Source organism: Thalia democratica, chromosome 5 (genome assembly GCF_965202585.1).
Source record: "Thalia democratica chromosome 5, ktThaDemo2.hap1.1, whole genome shotgun sequence".
In the NCBI taxonomy this organism is placed as follows: Eukaryota; Metazoa; Chordata; class Thaliacea; order Salpida; family Salpidae; genus Thalia; species Thalia democratica.
This window is the reverse complement of record NC_139169.1, coordinates 68,637,907-68,654,979: the sequence shown is the minus strand read 5'-3', so window position 1 is coordinate 68,654,979 and position 17,073 is coordinate 68,637,907. Positions and strand designations below refer to the sequence as shown.

The 17,073-nt window shown below is 24.3% G+C and overlaps 7 non-coding genes across 7 annotated transcripts; 4 read left to right on the top strand and 3 right to left on the bottom strand.

Annotated features, from left to right (window-relative positions):
* Positions 1 to 2,481: 2,481 nt before the first annotated feature.
* On the top strand, positions 2,482 to 2,553 carry Trnae-cuc (transfer RNA glutamic acid (anticodon CUC)). Its single transcript has one exon. It is a non-coding gene; the product is annotated as a tRNA-Glu (tRNA).
* A 207-nt stretch (positions 2,554 to 2,760) lies between these two features.
* On the bottom strand, positions 2,761 to 2,832 carry Trnac-gca (transfer RNA cysteine (anticodon GCA)). The gene has a single exon. It is a non-coding gene; the product is annotated as a tRNA-Cys (tRNA).
* A 9,283-nt stretch (positions 2,833 to 12,115) lies between these two features.
* On the top strand, positions 12,116 to 12,187 carry Trnah-gug (transfer RNA histidin (anticodon GUG)). The gene has a single exon. It is a non-coding gene; the product is annotated as a tRNA-His (tRNA).
* A 1,216-nt stretch (positions 12,188 to 13,403) lies between these two features.
* Positions 13,404 to 13,476, top strand: Trnar-ccu (transfer RNA arginine (anticodon CCU)). The gene has a single exon. It is a non-coding gene; the product is annotated as a tRNA-Arg (tRNA).
* Positions 13,477 to 13,818: 342 nt separating this feature from the next.
* Positions 13,819 to 13,891, bottom strand: Trnar-acg (transfer RNA arginine (anticodon ACG)). The gene has a single exon. It is a non-coding gene; the product is annotated as a tRNA-Arg (tRNA).
* Positions 13,892 to 14,841: 950 nt separating this feature from the next.
* Positions 14,842 to 14,914, top strand: Trnav-aac (transfer RNA valine (anticodon AAC)). Its single transcript has one exon. It is a non-coding gene; the product is annotated as a tRNA-Val (tRNA).
* Positions 14,915 to 15,247: 333 nt separating this feature from the next.
* Positions 15,248 to 15,318, bottom strand: Trnag-gcc (transfer RNA glycine (anticodon GCC)). The gene has a single exon. It is a non-coding gene; the product is annotated as a tRNA-Gly (tRNA).
* Between the last annotated feature and the right edge of the window lie 1,755 nt (positions 15,319 to 17,073).

The following is a 17,073-nucleotide window of genomic DNA, read 5'->3' as shown; positions in this document are numbered from 1 at the left end:
TGGAAAACTTTAGTATGACTCAGTAAAATCATGACAACTCAGAATGTTATAAGTATTTTTAAGCTCAGGCTGACTAAAGATAGATTTGTTTTTTTTAACTCAGGGTAGATTTAGTGGTTTTAAAAGCTTTGTTATAAAGCTTAATTTCTATTAGTTTAAAAACATTAAAAAAATTCTGTAAAAAATTTAAAGTGCTTATGATGACACATGACACTTTTAAACTAATTCAGGACAGTTATTTTGACTCAAAGAGTGGCAAGGCAATCCTAATATCTTCAAAGTTAATTGTATTTTGTTTTTTATTAATATGTTTTATAATACTAAAAAAAGAGTAAACATCAGTTTTCATCAATTTATAGATTATTATTTAAAAAAATATGTTAAGTAATATTGTATGGAATGTTGCAAGTATAAAAATATGTCAGGTAGGAAAATTATCTGAAGTTCAAAACCTTGAACTGAAAAACTGCAGACCACCACCAGATATTGCTATTACTCAAGACTGCAGTTCAAGTGGTATGAAATTTTTAATTTTAATTTTGTTTATATTTAAGATTTTCTTCATCTATTAAGACTTATTTTTACAGTTTTATATTGTAATATAGGTAAAAATGTAGAAGTTAAAAAAAAAACTAGCTCTTTAGGTTTCTTCTACAAAAAATTTCAAACTTTCAACTTTAATACTAAAGATTTAACATTTTTATATAAAAGATAAATATAGTATATTAAAAGCTGCAACAAACTTAAAGTATGAGTTATTTTGAGTTTTATACAATTTTTTTTTGTTGATATGAAATAAATATTAAACATTATTTAGAAATTGCACAGAGTAAAATGTTTTGAGGTATTGAAAGTAATACTTAGTTGACTATTTATTTGTAGTTTAAGGCCATAGGGGATTTATGCCATGTTTTTTAGAAGTTGATCTTATTTGAAAGATTATTTTAAGCTTTAAGATGCTTTGAATTAATTTAAAAAAATCGAATTATTTTTTGAGATATGACCAGTCAAAGTCGGGCCGCATAATAGGTTACCTATTGGAAGGAAAAACTAAAACAGCGAAAAAAGGCTAGTTTGTTTAAGATGTATCTCCTCAAACATTTTTCAAGCAATCTTCTTCAAACTTTAACAGTTTAATCTTTATACAATAACAAAATAACATTACTTGTGAATTCAAAAATTAGTGGTAAAAATATATTTTATTTGAAAAAAAAAGACTTTTTTTATTTTTTTATAAAATTTTTATTAATTTTAATTATCTAAATTCATAAGTAACGTTTTTTTCTTGTAATGTAAGAAACATTTTCTAAAATTTGAAGAAGATTGCTTGAAAAATGAAGTTGGAGATAGATTTTAAGTAATTTTTTTAAATTTCCGAGAAAATGACCCCAAAAAATTTGCGGCCCAAGAGTTTTAATTTAAGGGATTTTTAGAGAAAAATTTGCGCACCCCTGACCAAAATATCATGATACGCAAATGATATATACTATAAATTATGATTATTAAAGTTGATGAATAAATTTTTTCTTTTTTTTGTTCTATTTTTTAATGTTTATATATATATATATATATATTTTTTTTTTTTAATTATATTTAAATATAATATATATATATTATATAATTATAACTAATATTATAAATTAAAAATATATTTTATTTAAAAAAAAAAGACTTTTTTTTAATTTTTTATAAAATTTTTATTAATTTTAATTACCACAATTCATAAGTAACGTTTTTTTCGTGTAATGTAAGAAACATTTTCTAAAATTTGAAGAAGATTGCTTGAAAAATGAAGTTGGAGATAGATTTTAAGTAATTTGTTTAAATTTCCGAGAAAATGACCCCGAAAAATTTGCGGCCTAAAAGTTTTAATTTAAGGGATTTTTTGAGAAAAAATTTCACAACCCTGACCAAAATATCATGATATTTAACATCAAGTCTATTGAACAAATAAAACAACATTTTATTATACTTTTACACTGTTATATCGAAAAAAAATCAGTCAATATAAACCTAGATTGAATAAACTCATATCCAATAGAATATAACTGATATTTGTCTAATATAATAATGTAAAAGTATAATAAAAAGTTGTTATATTTGTTTAATAGACTTGTTGTTATTTTAAAATTTAAATGATATATACTATAAATTATGATTATTAAAGTTGATGAATAAATTTTTTCTTTTTTTTGTTCTATTTTTTAATGTTGATATATATATATATACATATATATATAAATGTTTTATTACAGTACGTTAACTAAAAAATACATTAATAATCAACACTTTTTATTTTATCTCTAAGAATTTATAAAAGTCTTGTTTTAAATAATTAACAAACAATTAACTTCCCTACACGACCAACAACAACATAAAAAAATCAAAATATTTTGATAGTTTTCGGTAGAAATATACTTTTTATAACCTTTAGCGCTACTTAGAGTCTATATAAATGCTATTTCTTCATTTCAGACGTCCTCCCAGGTGGTCTAGTGGTTAGCATTCGTGGCTCTCACCCACGCGGCCCGGGTTCGATTCCCGGTCTGGGAAAATTTTTAGTATTAAAGTAACAAGTACTCTCAAAGTTTGATATAAACTTACTTGTATTTATTGTTTTATTTATTTTGTTTACCTGTATTCGTTATGGCTTTAGTATTATATATAAATCAAGCTAGTCAGCATTTATCTGCTCTTATTAATAAAAAACACTTTTACTATAATTTATTTTTGAATATTTTCAATAAATTTTAAAAATAGAGGGGACACTCGGATTTGGACCAAGGACCTATCGATTTGCGGTCGATTGCTCTACCACTGAGCTATATCCCCGTGCGTCAAGAAGGCGTATGACTAAATTATAAATAACTTTTGTGTTTAGCTTGAAGCAAAATGCTACACAATTTTTATTTAATTGCACTGCCTACTGTTAATAACAATTGCAGATCACAATACAGAATAATTAAATGTAAAGAAATTAAAAATTTAAAGGAGTTCAAAATGCTTTACGAAACATTTGTTTAAAAGAAATATTTATTAAACATTTTATTTTGTTTTATGAAAACAAAATGAAACTAAGCCTAAAAATCAACTTAGTAAAAATAAAATAATATTGATTAAAATTAAAACATAACTCAAAAGTAAATACTTATTTCAAAATAATAACGAAAAATTAATAAGCATGAAATTAAGTTAAACTTTTAAAACTATAAAATACATAAACTAACTTATTATTCAAAATAAAGAAAAAATTTACTAATAACACAAACTACAACATTTATAACATTAAACACAATTTTAGCATTGAGTAAAGTTTTTATAACATCAAATGAATTTTTAAAACATTATTGACAACTTCCTATATATATTAATAAGTGTTTTATATCATTTAGTGCAACTTTTACTCCATTGTTTACAAATTTTAAATTTTCAAGTGAACTTTTATAACATTCTACTTTTAATAAAGTTAAGTACAACTTTAATAATAATATTTACAAAATTTTTAACATTTACTCATTTAAACTAAGAAAAAAAACTCATCTACTATTCGATACAAAAAAAAACTTAATAGCAATAAATACAATATTCACTACATCGAGTACAATTTTTTTTACAATTTAGTATACAGTTTAAAACATAAACATGATTTTTATAATATTTAGTGCAACATTTTATAAATCTAAGTACAACTTTATAACATAAGTTTCCTTTTTTTAACTATACGAAGATTTTTAAAAATTTATAAAACTTTTTAATACAACATGAATAGTATTAAAAACATTTAGCGTATCTTTTAGAACATTATTTACAATTTTTAAAACATAAAGTAATGCCTTTTTTACATTAGCTACTAAATTTATAACATAAAGTACAACGTTTATAAAATTAGTTCTAAAGTTAAAAAATAATTACAATTTTTATAACAATATCTACAGCTTTAATTAAGCTAAACTTTTTACTTATTTACTAAAACTTTATATAAAAATCTTTAACTTTTATAATATCAAGTAATTTTTAGGAATGTTATATAAAAATTTTATAGTACTAAGTGAACCTTATTAAACACTTACAACAAGCTTAATAATTTCAAAACAAGGCTTTAATTTACTTTAAACGTATAGATAACATTATTTAAAGCACATCTATTTTAATTTTTTAAATAGAATTAGACTATTAAGCTGAAAAATTAAATTTTAAATAAAATGTAATTAAGCAAATATTAAACACAATTACTTAAAGATAAGCAGAGGTTTTGCAGAACTCTTGGTACACACATTTATATATATATATTTATATATTTCACTTTAATTTTATTGGACCTAAGCAAATTTTATGAATAATCCTTCTATTTATACTAGCTATATAACATTTATTTAGTTTTAAACAGTGCATGTTTTTAAAATTCGTGTATAATACTGACACTTGTGCATAGTAATAAAAAAACATAATGAGAAATAAATACTTTCAAAAAGAATTGATAGAACTAAAATTTATTTAAAAATTACTACAATGTCATTCGAACCCGGGCCGCTTGGATGAAAGCTAGAAGTCCTAGATCATGTATAAATGCGACATAATGGTGTTTACTACGTTTACCATAAGCATTATGACGTAACGATAAGAACTTAAATAGTTGTTTTAACGAAGTGTATGTTGATTTATTAAAACTTAAGTTATAGTTTAGCAGTGGCGTCGCGTGGTATTTTTTTTAGGTGGTGCAGAATTTAAAAAAAAATCCCCTACTAAAAAACTCTTTTTTTATCTTAAATAAAGAATTTTTTATACAACAATTACATTAAATTGCTAGTGTAACTTGGGAAATTTTGTTTAAAAATAAAACATTTATGTTTTCAAAAAAAAAATTATTTAAGAAAATAACTTAAAAAAAAAAAGTAAATACTTTGAAAATAAAAGCAAATATAGGAATTAAAAAAAAATAAATTAATTTAAAAGACTCCAAAAATGTTAGCTTACTTATGAGTATTAATTTTGAAGAAGGTTTTAAAGTTAAAACTAACAGTAGAAAAAATTTAGACAAAAGAAATTCTTATTATAACGAAAATACAGCAACTTTAATGGTTTTTTTATTTTGCCTCAACTTTATTTAAAAAATATTTGATTAAACATCATACTAAGAATGGATATTTTATTAATATTTAACTTGACAAAAAAATAAATGTCTTATTAGACTTGGCAAGGAAATTAAAAAATCTACAAACAAAAAAAAATATTATGTAGAAACTGCAAGTTTATTTAAAGTAAAATTTATTTTACTAAGTAGAAAATAATTGCTTATTTACTGCTGAATATTGAAAACAATAAACGAGTATCAACTTATAACTAATTGAAACTTTTGATGTTTGAAAAAAAAAAACAGCTTGACTACTAAGTTAAAAACACAAAAGTAAAATAAGCAAGCTCATATATAAATTTTACGAAGTCTATAACTTACAATTTAGATTAAATAGACTAATATTATAATAAAAAAAATACAGCAAATGCAATAATATTTCTTTTAGCCTCAACTTTAGTTAAAAAATATTTTTAATTAAACATCAAACTATTAATAATTATTTTACTAATGTTTAACTTAAAAAAATCTAATTATACTTGGCAATAAATTAAAAAGTCTACAAACAAATAAAATGTTGTGTACAAAATATTTTTTTTTTAAGAATAACTTACATTACTCAGTAAAGAAATTTTACAGCATTTTGAAATAAAATTAAGATAAAAAAAAAATTTGACTAAGTAAAAAAATCAAAAGTAAAACAAGCAAACTAAATAATATTATGTTTTACAAAGGCTCTTAAGTTAAAATTAAATGTAGCTTACAGTTTAGATATTACAAATTTATTTTTTATATTGGATTAAATACCAAACTTAAAATAATATTTTTACTTATTTTTAACTAAACAAACAAAGGAATGAATAATGTAGCTTGGCAAGTAAATTAAAAAGTCTACAAACAAAGAAAATTTTATGTACAAACTACAACATTTTAAAGAAAAACTAAACTTGCTTAGTACAGAAAATAGTCACTACTAAATGTCTACCTAAAAAATAAATCTAAAGTTTTAACTTTGCAAACATAAATACTTAAACTCTTTCTTTTCTCCTTTTGGTTAATAAATTTCTCCATCACCTCTTCCTTGAAACTAGTACAACTTTTAATTAAGTCCCTACCAATCGAAATTACACTTAAATAATTTAACCTTGACTGACCCATAGTGTTTTGATTTGCTCCTTGTATAATAAATCATTGTACTCTCTGGCTTTGACCGGTTGTAACTAAAAGTTTAATTGGAAATTTCAAGTTTTTTAAAGAGTAGTTTATTAGCTTTTGAAAAAGTTAAAATAAGAACAACATGTAAAAAAGTGCCTATAAACCTTTCCCCCCCTTACTCCTCACTATGTTGCACTTATTTTTTTACAAACATTAAGATTTTTATTAACTTTTTTCCTAATTTTAATGTTTTTTTTGGAGGTTTAAAATTCAATAGTTTAAAAGGGTATCTTTTCTTTATTTAATTTTAATGTTTTTCATTTTGATGACAATATTTTTCTCAGGAGCTCAATTTTTTAAGTTTAGTTGGTGAGGCTGTTGAACTTTTAAAGAATTTTAAAGATAATTTACAAATAAGTAACCCTTTATAGCAGTAAAAAATTGGTTAGTTAGTTTTCATGTGGCCATAGGGGTAAAACACTTATTTTTTAATTTTTAATAAGCTTGTTATTTTCAGAGTAAAAAACTAAAACTGCTTTAGTCGACCTGAATATTTTTATAATTTGGTCTGTTTTAATTTATCTTGGGTCATCTTGAGTTTTTAACATTTCTAAGTTATCCTGATTATGAGGCAAGGCAACCATGTTTCAACAATTTTATTGAAAACTTTTGCTTTGTTTATGAAAAAATTAAACCAAAAGTCATATAAAGTAGACTAAATTTTCCTAAAATGTTAAACTACTCTTAGTAATCAAAGTTTCTAAGTTAAGGCTATTTACCTTATTTAAATATGTGACTGTTTCAATAATACTAATTTTAATTTAATATAAATCTAAATTATTTTTCTGTAAGAGTGAACTAGGAGTTAATAATAAACTTCTTATTTTTTTTTCCAGAACTTAAACTTTACATTTAAATATAATTTAATTAAATATTTTATTAATTTTATGATAACAATAATCAGTTATAATTAAGTTTATGTATGCAGATTAAAATAAAAAATCAAAATTCTTAGACTTTAGTGATTTAAGGTTCTATTCTTTTTTTTTTTCAAAATATTTAATTCATGACAAGTCTTGTTCTTTTATTATCCAGTTTTAATAGAAGTGATCTGTTAAATTAAAAAAAAAACCATGTGGATATATAAACTCAAGTTTATTCCTTTGCAGTAGCTTAGCTTTATTTTTATTTTATGTTTACAATAGCTTGTAGGTGATACTAAAGCATGTCCTGTTTTAGGGAATTTTCAACTTAGTTTACTTACCGCAAGATATTGATTTTGCGGTAATTCTTGAAGAAATTTTGCTTTTTTGAGTTCATTTGCGGCAGTCAGCTAAGAGTTTGCGGCAGTGAAAGGGCAAAATGGTCGTTTTCAAAATTGGAGTTTTAAAAGAGATTTTGTTTTAAAAAATAACGAAAATGCTACAGATACTTTTTTTTTTTTCTTACAAAATTTCAAGGTGGTGCAGTTGCGGCAGTGCAACACCCCACGCGACGCCCCTGTAGTTTAGTATGATTGAATTAAACTAATGTTGTAAATTAATCTAATTTTTCCCTGTTAACACGAATAAAGTTAATAAATAAATTAGCAAGTTCACTACTTTTTTTATTAAATTTTAGTTGCAAAATAAAGTATTAAAATAAAAATTATTATGAAAATTTAAAACGTTTCAACTTTGATAAAAGTAGTGTTATTTTAAAGTTTGTAACTCAATGCTTAATTAAAAAAAGTACTATCTTATGTGAACCATGTGTGTTTTTAGCGTCAATCACACAAACTATAATTTTTTTTTTTTTTATTGTACAAAAATTAATCAATAAATGGTTTTGTATAATTATTCTAAAAAGATATAAAAAACAACTTAATCTTCTTTAATTACTGAAAACTTAAAATTTTTGCAAGCATATCAATAACATAACTAAAAATTATTTTAGTAACTATAGTATAAAGTTCATATCAGGTTTGTTTTTTTTTGGTGCAGAAAGATTGAAAGTGCAAATATTTCCCTTTTAAAAAAGTTTTCTATAAACACCTGTAGGCAGTTTCGCTTTACTCTTTGTATTTAATATAACAAAAAAAAAAGTTTTGCTACTGAATTCTATTTCCTTAATGAATGGAATTTTTTCATGTAACTTGTTTTACTTACAAACCAAAGCCCCATTATCTTTCTCTATTGTGAGATAACTAGACAATCGTCCATGTACCTTATGTAAAGAACTTGGGATGATAGCTCTTCAACAAACTTAGACTTAAGTATTCCATAAAGATAATAGCGAACGTAGGGATAAGAGGAGACCAAATAGCCACACTGTCTACTTGACTATAAAACTAAAAAGAAATAAAATTAAATATAAGTTCTTGGAGCTGAAATATACTTGAAGTATTAAGTGAGTTTATATTTATTATCGTTTTTAGGTATTACGAAATTAAAATAACTTGAGTTTTTTTGTTCTATTTACTTTATGGAATATTTTCTTACGGTTTGGTGTGCTGTTTCTTTTTACATAAAGAAATACATAAGTTTTGTAAACCAATTTTTTTTAATTAAGTATTTTGAATTTTTGTAGGTAAGACCATAAGTGGTATAAAAATACTTAAAAAAAGTTAATGCTATAGGGAGTGTAGGTCACTTTATTTAAAACTTGATCTTATTTTGTTAGTATTGAGTAAGCTGAAAGTTGACTATTACAGATTTTTTAAGTTAAAAATATTTTTTTTTAGATTTAGCTACTTATAGTTCAAAAGGTTCCTTAAGGGAGGAGAAAAAAAAAACTACAAATAAAGAGAAATCAATAAAAACTTATCTACTCCTACCTTTTTAGAGATAAATACGTTATATTTTTAGAAAACGTTTCTTGGAAAACTAAAAAAAAATCTGTAGAAATGTTTTTATTTTATTGAAAATTTATATTATATGACAAATATAAACATAATATTTATTATAATTTAACTTTTATTAAACTGTAAAAATCTTTAAAAAATTCTTGTAGCTTAGTTTAAACTCTATAAAATAAGATCAAAATATGAAAAAAAAAAATCCTTATACAGCCTCAATTTTGACCTTATGATAGCTCAAGTACAATACTGTAAAATACATTTCACAATAAAAAATATTCAATTTTTTATACAATGTAAGTTTTTTTGTTTTTTTTATTATTATTTACAAACTTAAAGATTAAGACATAATAAATCTATACTGAAACATTTTTAAACATTTTGTTGAATAAAATTTTATAGATTTGCAATTGTAAAAGTTTAAAAACTGATATTTAATAAATGCTTACAAACTTAAATTTTATAAAACTTTACAAACTTATTTTTAATAATATTTAATAAACTTGGTTTATATAAAGTTTTCGTAAAGCTTTATAAACATATGTCCAACAAAACCTTTAAACTAATTTATAAAATTTTTAAACTTATATGTAATAAAACTTTATAAAGTCTTGTTATAAACTTTATAAACTAATTTTAGTAAAACTTTATAATCCAATGTTAAAAATTTTACAAACTTATTAATATTGAAGTTCCTAACACTTGATAAATTTATGCTCAACAAAACTTTATTAACTAATTTCTAATAAAACCTTATATCTTATAAAATTTAACAAACTAATAATTAATAAATCTTTATAAACTAATGCAATAATAAGTGAATCTACTAAAAATGGTCTTTTTAACTAGTTACAAAAATTATTAATGCTTCTATTCTAAATGTTTCAACCTTTTTTTAACTTGAAGTTTATTAGTTAAAAACTTATAAAACACTAAAGTTAATATACTCCGTGTTGCTTTTTAGTTTTCAACAACACTATAAGTAGTTTCACAAACAGAAGAAATATCAAATGTTGCTTAAAAAGTTGTTAACTGTTTTTATACTGTCAATACAACATTCAAGGTATAAAGAATCAAAAGTTTTTGTTGCAACTTACAAAATAAATTTGGTCACCAGCGCCCAGTGAAGTGAGGGAAATTTTATTATGTATAACTTAACGCCATGGTGTGCAAAATAAATTTGCTTTACAGTATTAAAACATAAATGATGATCAGTGTATATTTAAAGAAAAATTTTTTGTTTTTATTTACTGTTGTACTAAAATTTGTTCCTCATTTATTTTTTTAGAAAAATGCAACTTTTTTTTTTACAAATGTAAAAGCTACTCGACTCCCACCACATGTCCACAGAATAGTGACTTCCAAGCAAAAAAAAAACAGAAAGCTGAGATTAAAGCTGCATTAAACTAGTTAGTGTATACGCGTTTGACTTTATTTGAATTATAGATTTAATTTTCTTGCTATATGATAACTACATTAGTAAAATTCAATACTTAATGTACCTACATCTTGCCAGTTTTAAGGCATATAGTTAAATAAACTTTACTTTTAACTCGAATGCTAGCCAACATTTGCTCTTTTTTTCTATATTTAAAAACCCAGCTCACTCTTTTTTTCCGTTATTGCTTAACAGTCATTTTTATACTTTAGTTTTTTATTTTATTACTAATACTTTAGAAAATTAAAGATTTAGTATTGTTCTAAAAAGCAGTAAGTTTTGAGGAGATAGACTGGTTTTTGTTTAATAACTTTTTATAGTGCGCTTTAATTGCAAATAACTACTAAATGATATAAAAAAGAAATTTCATAGTTTATAAACTAAATTTAATTTTAGATATAGTTTAAGGTACATATTATAACTCTAAACAAATGGTATTATAGTTTTTATTGTAAGTATTAAGTTTCTAAGTATGATAATTAGGAATTACGGTCTAAAAATGAAAAAAGTTAAGAAGTAAGACCATGAAAAGTTTTTTTTTATTATGATCATAAATTACTATATGATTTTATTTTAAAAGTCCGCTTCATACAAGCTGGTTGTAACTTTTAAAAGTGTATTTCTTAAAAATTTAAATTAATTTTATAGATTTGATAGGGAATATATATTTATAATAATTTTTTAAAAATGCTAATAAATTCAGCCTCTAAAAATTTTTCTTCCATATGGCTGTATTAGATATTTTAACAAAACTTTTAATTTTCAAAAATTGTTTGAAGATGCAATTTTTCTGTGTAAATCATCTTGTAGTATAAACTTTAAATTGATAAAAGCAAGTTTATATAAATGTGAATATTGTTAACTCATAGGTTAATTTAAAACTTAATATTTATAAAAAAATACATGTCTGTAGTTTAAATTTTTTTATGTAAAATAGTTATGCTGTTGTTGAATCGTGAGGTAAAATGGGCTTATTCTATAATTCTAAAACTATTAAAAAAACATTAGCTTAAAAAACAAACAAGTAAATAAATAGAGCAAGTTTCTTATAACGTCAAAATCGAAAGTTTACTAACCAATCAGTTAAAAATATTTTTAATAATTTTTACGAGCTATAAGAAATTGATGTTGTTCGATAAGATTTTCAATTCGATAGTTCAATCATTACTTTATTAACTTTCCAAACGTAGCCAATCATCTAAACTTTTAATCTTAGTTTAGTTACGGATCAAAAAGTTGTTAGTTTAAAATTATTCAACAATAGAACTTTCGATGATGAATTGATTAAAAACTAACAAAAAACGAAACGGTTGTAAAAGTAGTATTTATTGTTTTTAATTTAGCAGTTTTTTTATTTAAAGAACAGAGAAACTAAAAACCAATTTATATAATACATTCATCAATATATAAGTATTAGAATTTTTCACATATATAAAGTTCTAATCGACGCATTTCTTAATTGCAATGTCTGTAGTTTATTATTACGTCACAATGCAATTATTAGTAGAATAAAGTTGCAATAAGCGTCACATGTACAAGTCCTACATGGTCTAGTGGTTAGGATTCCTGGCTTTCACCCAGGCGGCTCGGGTTCGATCTCGGTGTAGGAACATTTGCTGTAATCGTATAGTGGTCAGTACTTCACGTTGTGGCCGTGACAACCCAGGTTCGAATCCTGGTTACGGCACGTTTTTGTTATGCAGAATTTTAAGTATTAAAAAACAATAGTAATAAAAAATCAAGTAGGTACTTATTTCACTAATTTTAACAAAACAATACTTATTATATAAAAGTTATTTGTATAAAGTTATTCAAGCAATAGTACAAGTGAGAACTAAAATTTCTATTTTTTACCAGGTTTCAGTGGAAAAAATTCCGATATACGATTTTGTATAGTGTTTGAAAGTTTTATACATTTTTTTAATATTATATAAATACAAAAAGACAACATTTATCAAACTAAACAACAAATTATATAAGAAATACTGTACGTTTATAAAAATATGGTTTATGACTTTAAAAAACTTACACTAATTTTGTTTTAATAACTAATCTTAATAAAACTTTTTGAACTTAGTTTTTAATAAAACTTAACAAACTTGTATACGGATTTTTCAAGGTGATTACTTATTTTTGTGGTCCAATTTCCTTACCTCTTTTTAAAAGAAAGTTTTATTAAATTTGTATAAGTAGAAATAAGTTAATCACCATAAGTAGTTTTTAAAGAGAATAAATGTTAAAGTTTGATTAAAAAGTTTTAACTGTTTCAATACTGTCAGTACAAATTTCAAGGTATAAAGCTCAAAAGTTTTTGATTGTAAACAAGTATGCTTAAACCAAAGTGATGTTTGTAAGCATTGTAGGTTTATAAACGCATAAGGTCGTATCTTGACAAGTCCTCGTTAGTATAGTGGTGAGTATTCCCGCCTGTCACGCGGGCGACCGGGGTTTGATTCCCCGACGGGGAGGTTTTTATAGTTTTGTTTAAAGATTTCTCTAATGTTGTTGAAAAAAAATGTATATCAAAATAAATAAATAGAAAATTATTATCCATTACAAGGCACCTAAATCATAACAACGACGTTTTAGTTTATTAAATAAGTAATTAAACATTATCAATAAATTTGTAATTTTATATATGCTGGCTTCAGTTTATTTCTAAATCTGTGAGCTAATCTTGAAGACATAAGTGTGTCATCTTATCTTTAAAAGTGATAAAAAAGGTAGCCAAGTTAAGTAGTTTAGCTTCTTTATTTTTCAGTTTAACTTCTTTGGTTTAGTCTATAAAAAAAACATCGTTTGGTCAGTTCTTGCCTTAGGCTGTTGTTATAAACTCCACATCAAGCAGACAGGCAACAAAAAATATTACCTTTATAAATCATTTAATTTGATTACGTATAACCGACTGCGTGGCCTAATGGATAAGGCGTCTGACTCCTAATCAGAAGATTCCGGGTTCGAGTCCCGGCGTGGTCTTTTTATAATGTAATTTGTATTTACTCATAACTTAAAAACTATTAATAATAAATGAGCATATTAATTATTTTTATATACTTTAGTAAACATATCACCTGAATGAAATATATGGAGGACTATCTTGTTATTGTAAATAATAAGTTATTGAAATTTGTATGTTGAAAAATTAAACTAACACCTTTTTTGCAATTTTTCTTCGCAAAATTCTAACTAAATACAAAACTACCTTAACTATTCTAATAAAAGTATATGGTACATAAGTATAGAAATAATATATATAATCGAAATTCAAACAGCTTACGTAATACTATTATTTCGCTTCAAATAGCATCTTTAAAAATATGACCACGATGGGACTCGAACCCACAATCTTCCGGTTCGTAGCCGGACGCCTTATCCATTGGGCCACGCGGCCGGTCTATTGTAAGCTTGTGTGAGCGATTATAAATGTTAAGATTTGATGCGCGCGTGAAATATTCACTTCAAAGTTTTCTCAACTATGCAGCGCTATGCAAATAAATTCGGCTAAATCGTTACGTCACGATGATAATTGCTTGTTAAATGAGATTACATCGCTGTTAGTTCAGTTGTAAGTCTTATAGGCTCAGAAGCTTATTAATGAACTCTTTTCGGTTGCTTTAATTTTACTTTGCTAGAAAAAAATGCTATTCAAAAATTTTAATATTTTGATATTTAAAACTTAATATTAATCATAAAATTTATCACCAAACCAGTCAAACTTTAGTTGCTACGTCAAACTTGATTATTTTTTTGTACAGCAATATTGATAACAATTAACGCCGAAAAACTTGCTTTCTGTTAGTATTGGAAACTATTTTTGGCCGTGTGTATATAGAATGTACAGGTCAAAAAATAAAATTTTAAGGGTTACAATTAACTATGTATTTTCAAAAACGAGTATAAGTCGTTATATGTTTTAACGAGTTTTAATTACAATTTTAAACAAAATATAGTTGAAAAAAATTACAAAATTAGATTTATATATAAAATTAGACTTTACAGGTAACTTACATATAAATACTTACTTTTTAAAAGGTACTTCAAAAAATGAAGAAAGTTTTAAGTGTTTTATAAGTATTTAAGTTTGAATTTTTCATCACTTTTTTATTAAAAGGTTGTTGTTTTTAAGATAGAATTTCGTAGTATAAACCTACACTTGTCTTTGATAGTGTAGATACAAAACATATTTGTTCAGACAGAATGCAAAGTATCAAATAAAAGCTACGTTAACTTGATGCTAAGATAAAATTTTATTCTAGATCAAGTTAGCTGTTAAATATTATATAGAAGCCCTTGTCGGTTTGTTACTAGTTTATAAACGCAATTAGCTGGAATTCATCAACGGTTTCTGTAGTGTAGCGGTTATCACGTTCGCCTAACACGCGAAAGGTCCCCGGTTCGAGCCCGGGCGGAAACAAATTTTGTTAAAAAAAAAATTTATGATTAAACTGCCAAAAAACACAAGTTATACAATTAAGATAATTTGACTACCATCTATTTTATTCATTACTAACAATTTTTATCAAACTTTAACCATTTACATATATTAACATATGTGCAATAAATAATTTTATTATATTTTGCCATTAAATGTAATATTATGTTTTTAAGCTAAAAATATTATTACAGTGTATATTTTTTTCTATTATTTGTGTAAAGGCAGTATAAAAGTAAGTAAAAGTATTTTGGAAAATGAAAAATGATTCAACAGTTTTTATTTCTGATCATTGAATCTGTTTTCAGATAAAAGTGCATTGTCCGGGAATCGAACCCGGGCCTCCCGCGTGGCAGGCGAGAATTCTACCACTGAACCAACAATGTACGTGTCTCAAATCGGTTTGTAACGTTTATAAACTTTTTTCCACTTATGTGCTCTGTATAGTTGCGAATATTACAAAAATTCAATGCTTATATTTGTTTAAAAAGTTCACCATTGCATTCAGCTTTTAAAAACAAAGGTTTTCATTTTTTGCCCGTTATGCAAGAAAAAAAAAATTATGCTTTTTTTTCTTTTAAAACCAAAGACTTATACCAATAGTTGTTATTGTTTGATGAAAGTTATAGTTATACAAAAATGACACAATAATTTTTAGATACTTACAATTCATGCCACAAAAAAAAGTAAAGGTTCATTGAACTTGAAACCAGTATATTAAAACAAAATTGAAGATTTTTAAAAAAGGTAGAAATGTATTGATTGTTTTTTAAACAAGGTTTTAAATAAGATGTCAAAATAGTTTTTTAATCTAAAAAATGGCTTTCAGAAAAAAAATTCCAAATAAAGCTTTAAGCTTTACAAAATTGCAAAACATTAATGTTTACAACAGTACTTAAAGCTAGTTTTATTCTTATAGTTGTATAAATTTTACTAAAACATATTGGAAAAAAAAACTATAAAAAACTAAACTGATTTCTAGAGTATTAAATGTTGGAAATCAAGCAAACCAATCGGTTATTTTGTCTGTAGTTTTATTGTGTATATTACACCACAAATATGTTTTAAACGTAATCAAACCAGTATTTAATAACTAGGAGTAGGACTTTTTATGGGCACTATTTTGCGGGAATAATTGCTGCAATTAAATCTGCCCATAATTTAAAATTTCGTCATATTTTGTATATACAAAATTACACAAAAAAGTTAAAAAAATACGTCACGCTGAAAAGTAAATTAAACAATTTTACAAATTTTCTTTTTCTTTCCTAATGCTACATTAAATGTAAAGACTACTGCTAGTTCAGGGGTCGGCAGCCTTTTTTAGCACGCGAGCCAATTTTCTTAGGAAAAATTGTTCGCGGGCCGCATTATTTAGAAAAATTCTTTGACGTCTGCATTTATTTAAATAAATATCTAGTAATCAGTACAAAAATATTATTTTAGTTCAAAAATATGATAAGTTAAGCAATAGTAAAGCACTAGTAAAGAGTATTTATTGAATTAAGAGCTTAATAAAGGTTTTTATTAAAAAATATTTAGATTTATTTTTGTTATTTAAAATGTGATAAGTTAAGCAATAGTAGAGCACTAGTAAAGAGTATTTATTGAATTAAGAGCTTAAAAAAGGTTTCTATTAAAAAGTATTTAGATTTATTTTTGTTTTAAAAATGTATACTTTTGGGCCAAAAACGAAATGGACTTATTATGTTTAAGTTTTACCTCAGTGTCAAATATTTGATAGCAGGCTAAAATAAGTAAAAAAGCAAGCTAAAAATTAAAACTAAATGTCTGCAAAAATTTCAAAATCGCCCCCTTACTTGTTTTCGCCCACCCTTTCGCCCCTTTACTATTTATCGTCCCCCGACATACCAAAATCGCCCCCAGGGGGGCGATATCGCCCACTTTGGGAAACCCTGGTTTAAATACTTATGTAACCTGTAACTTTACTGTAGTTTATAATTTTAATATATAACTCATTATATATAGCTTATTATTTAATTCATTTCGTAGATTTAATTTTTTGATACTAATTTTTAGTTATTTTGTTCAGTTATTCATATGAAAATCTGATGAAAAGTCTAAACGTCGTCGTTCAAACTAAAAAAATATAAAGTAAATAATATTGTACATGACAAGAT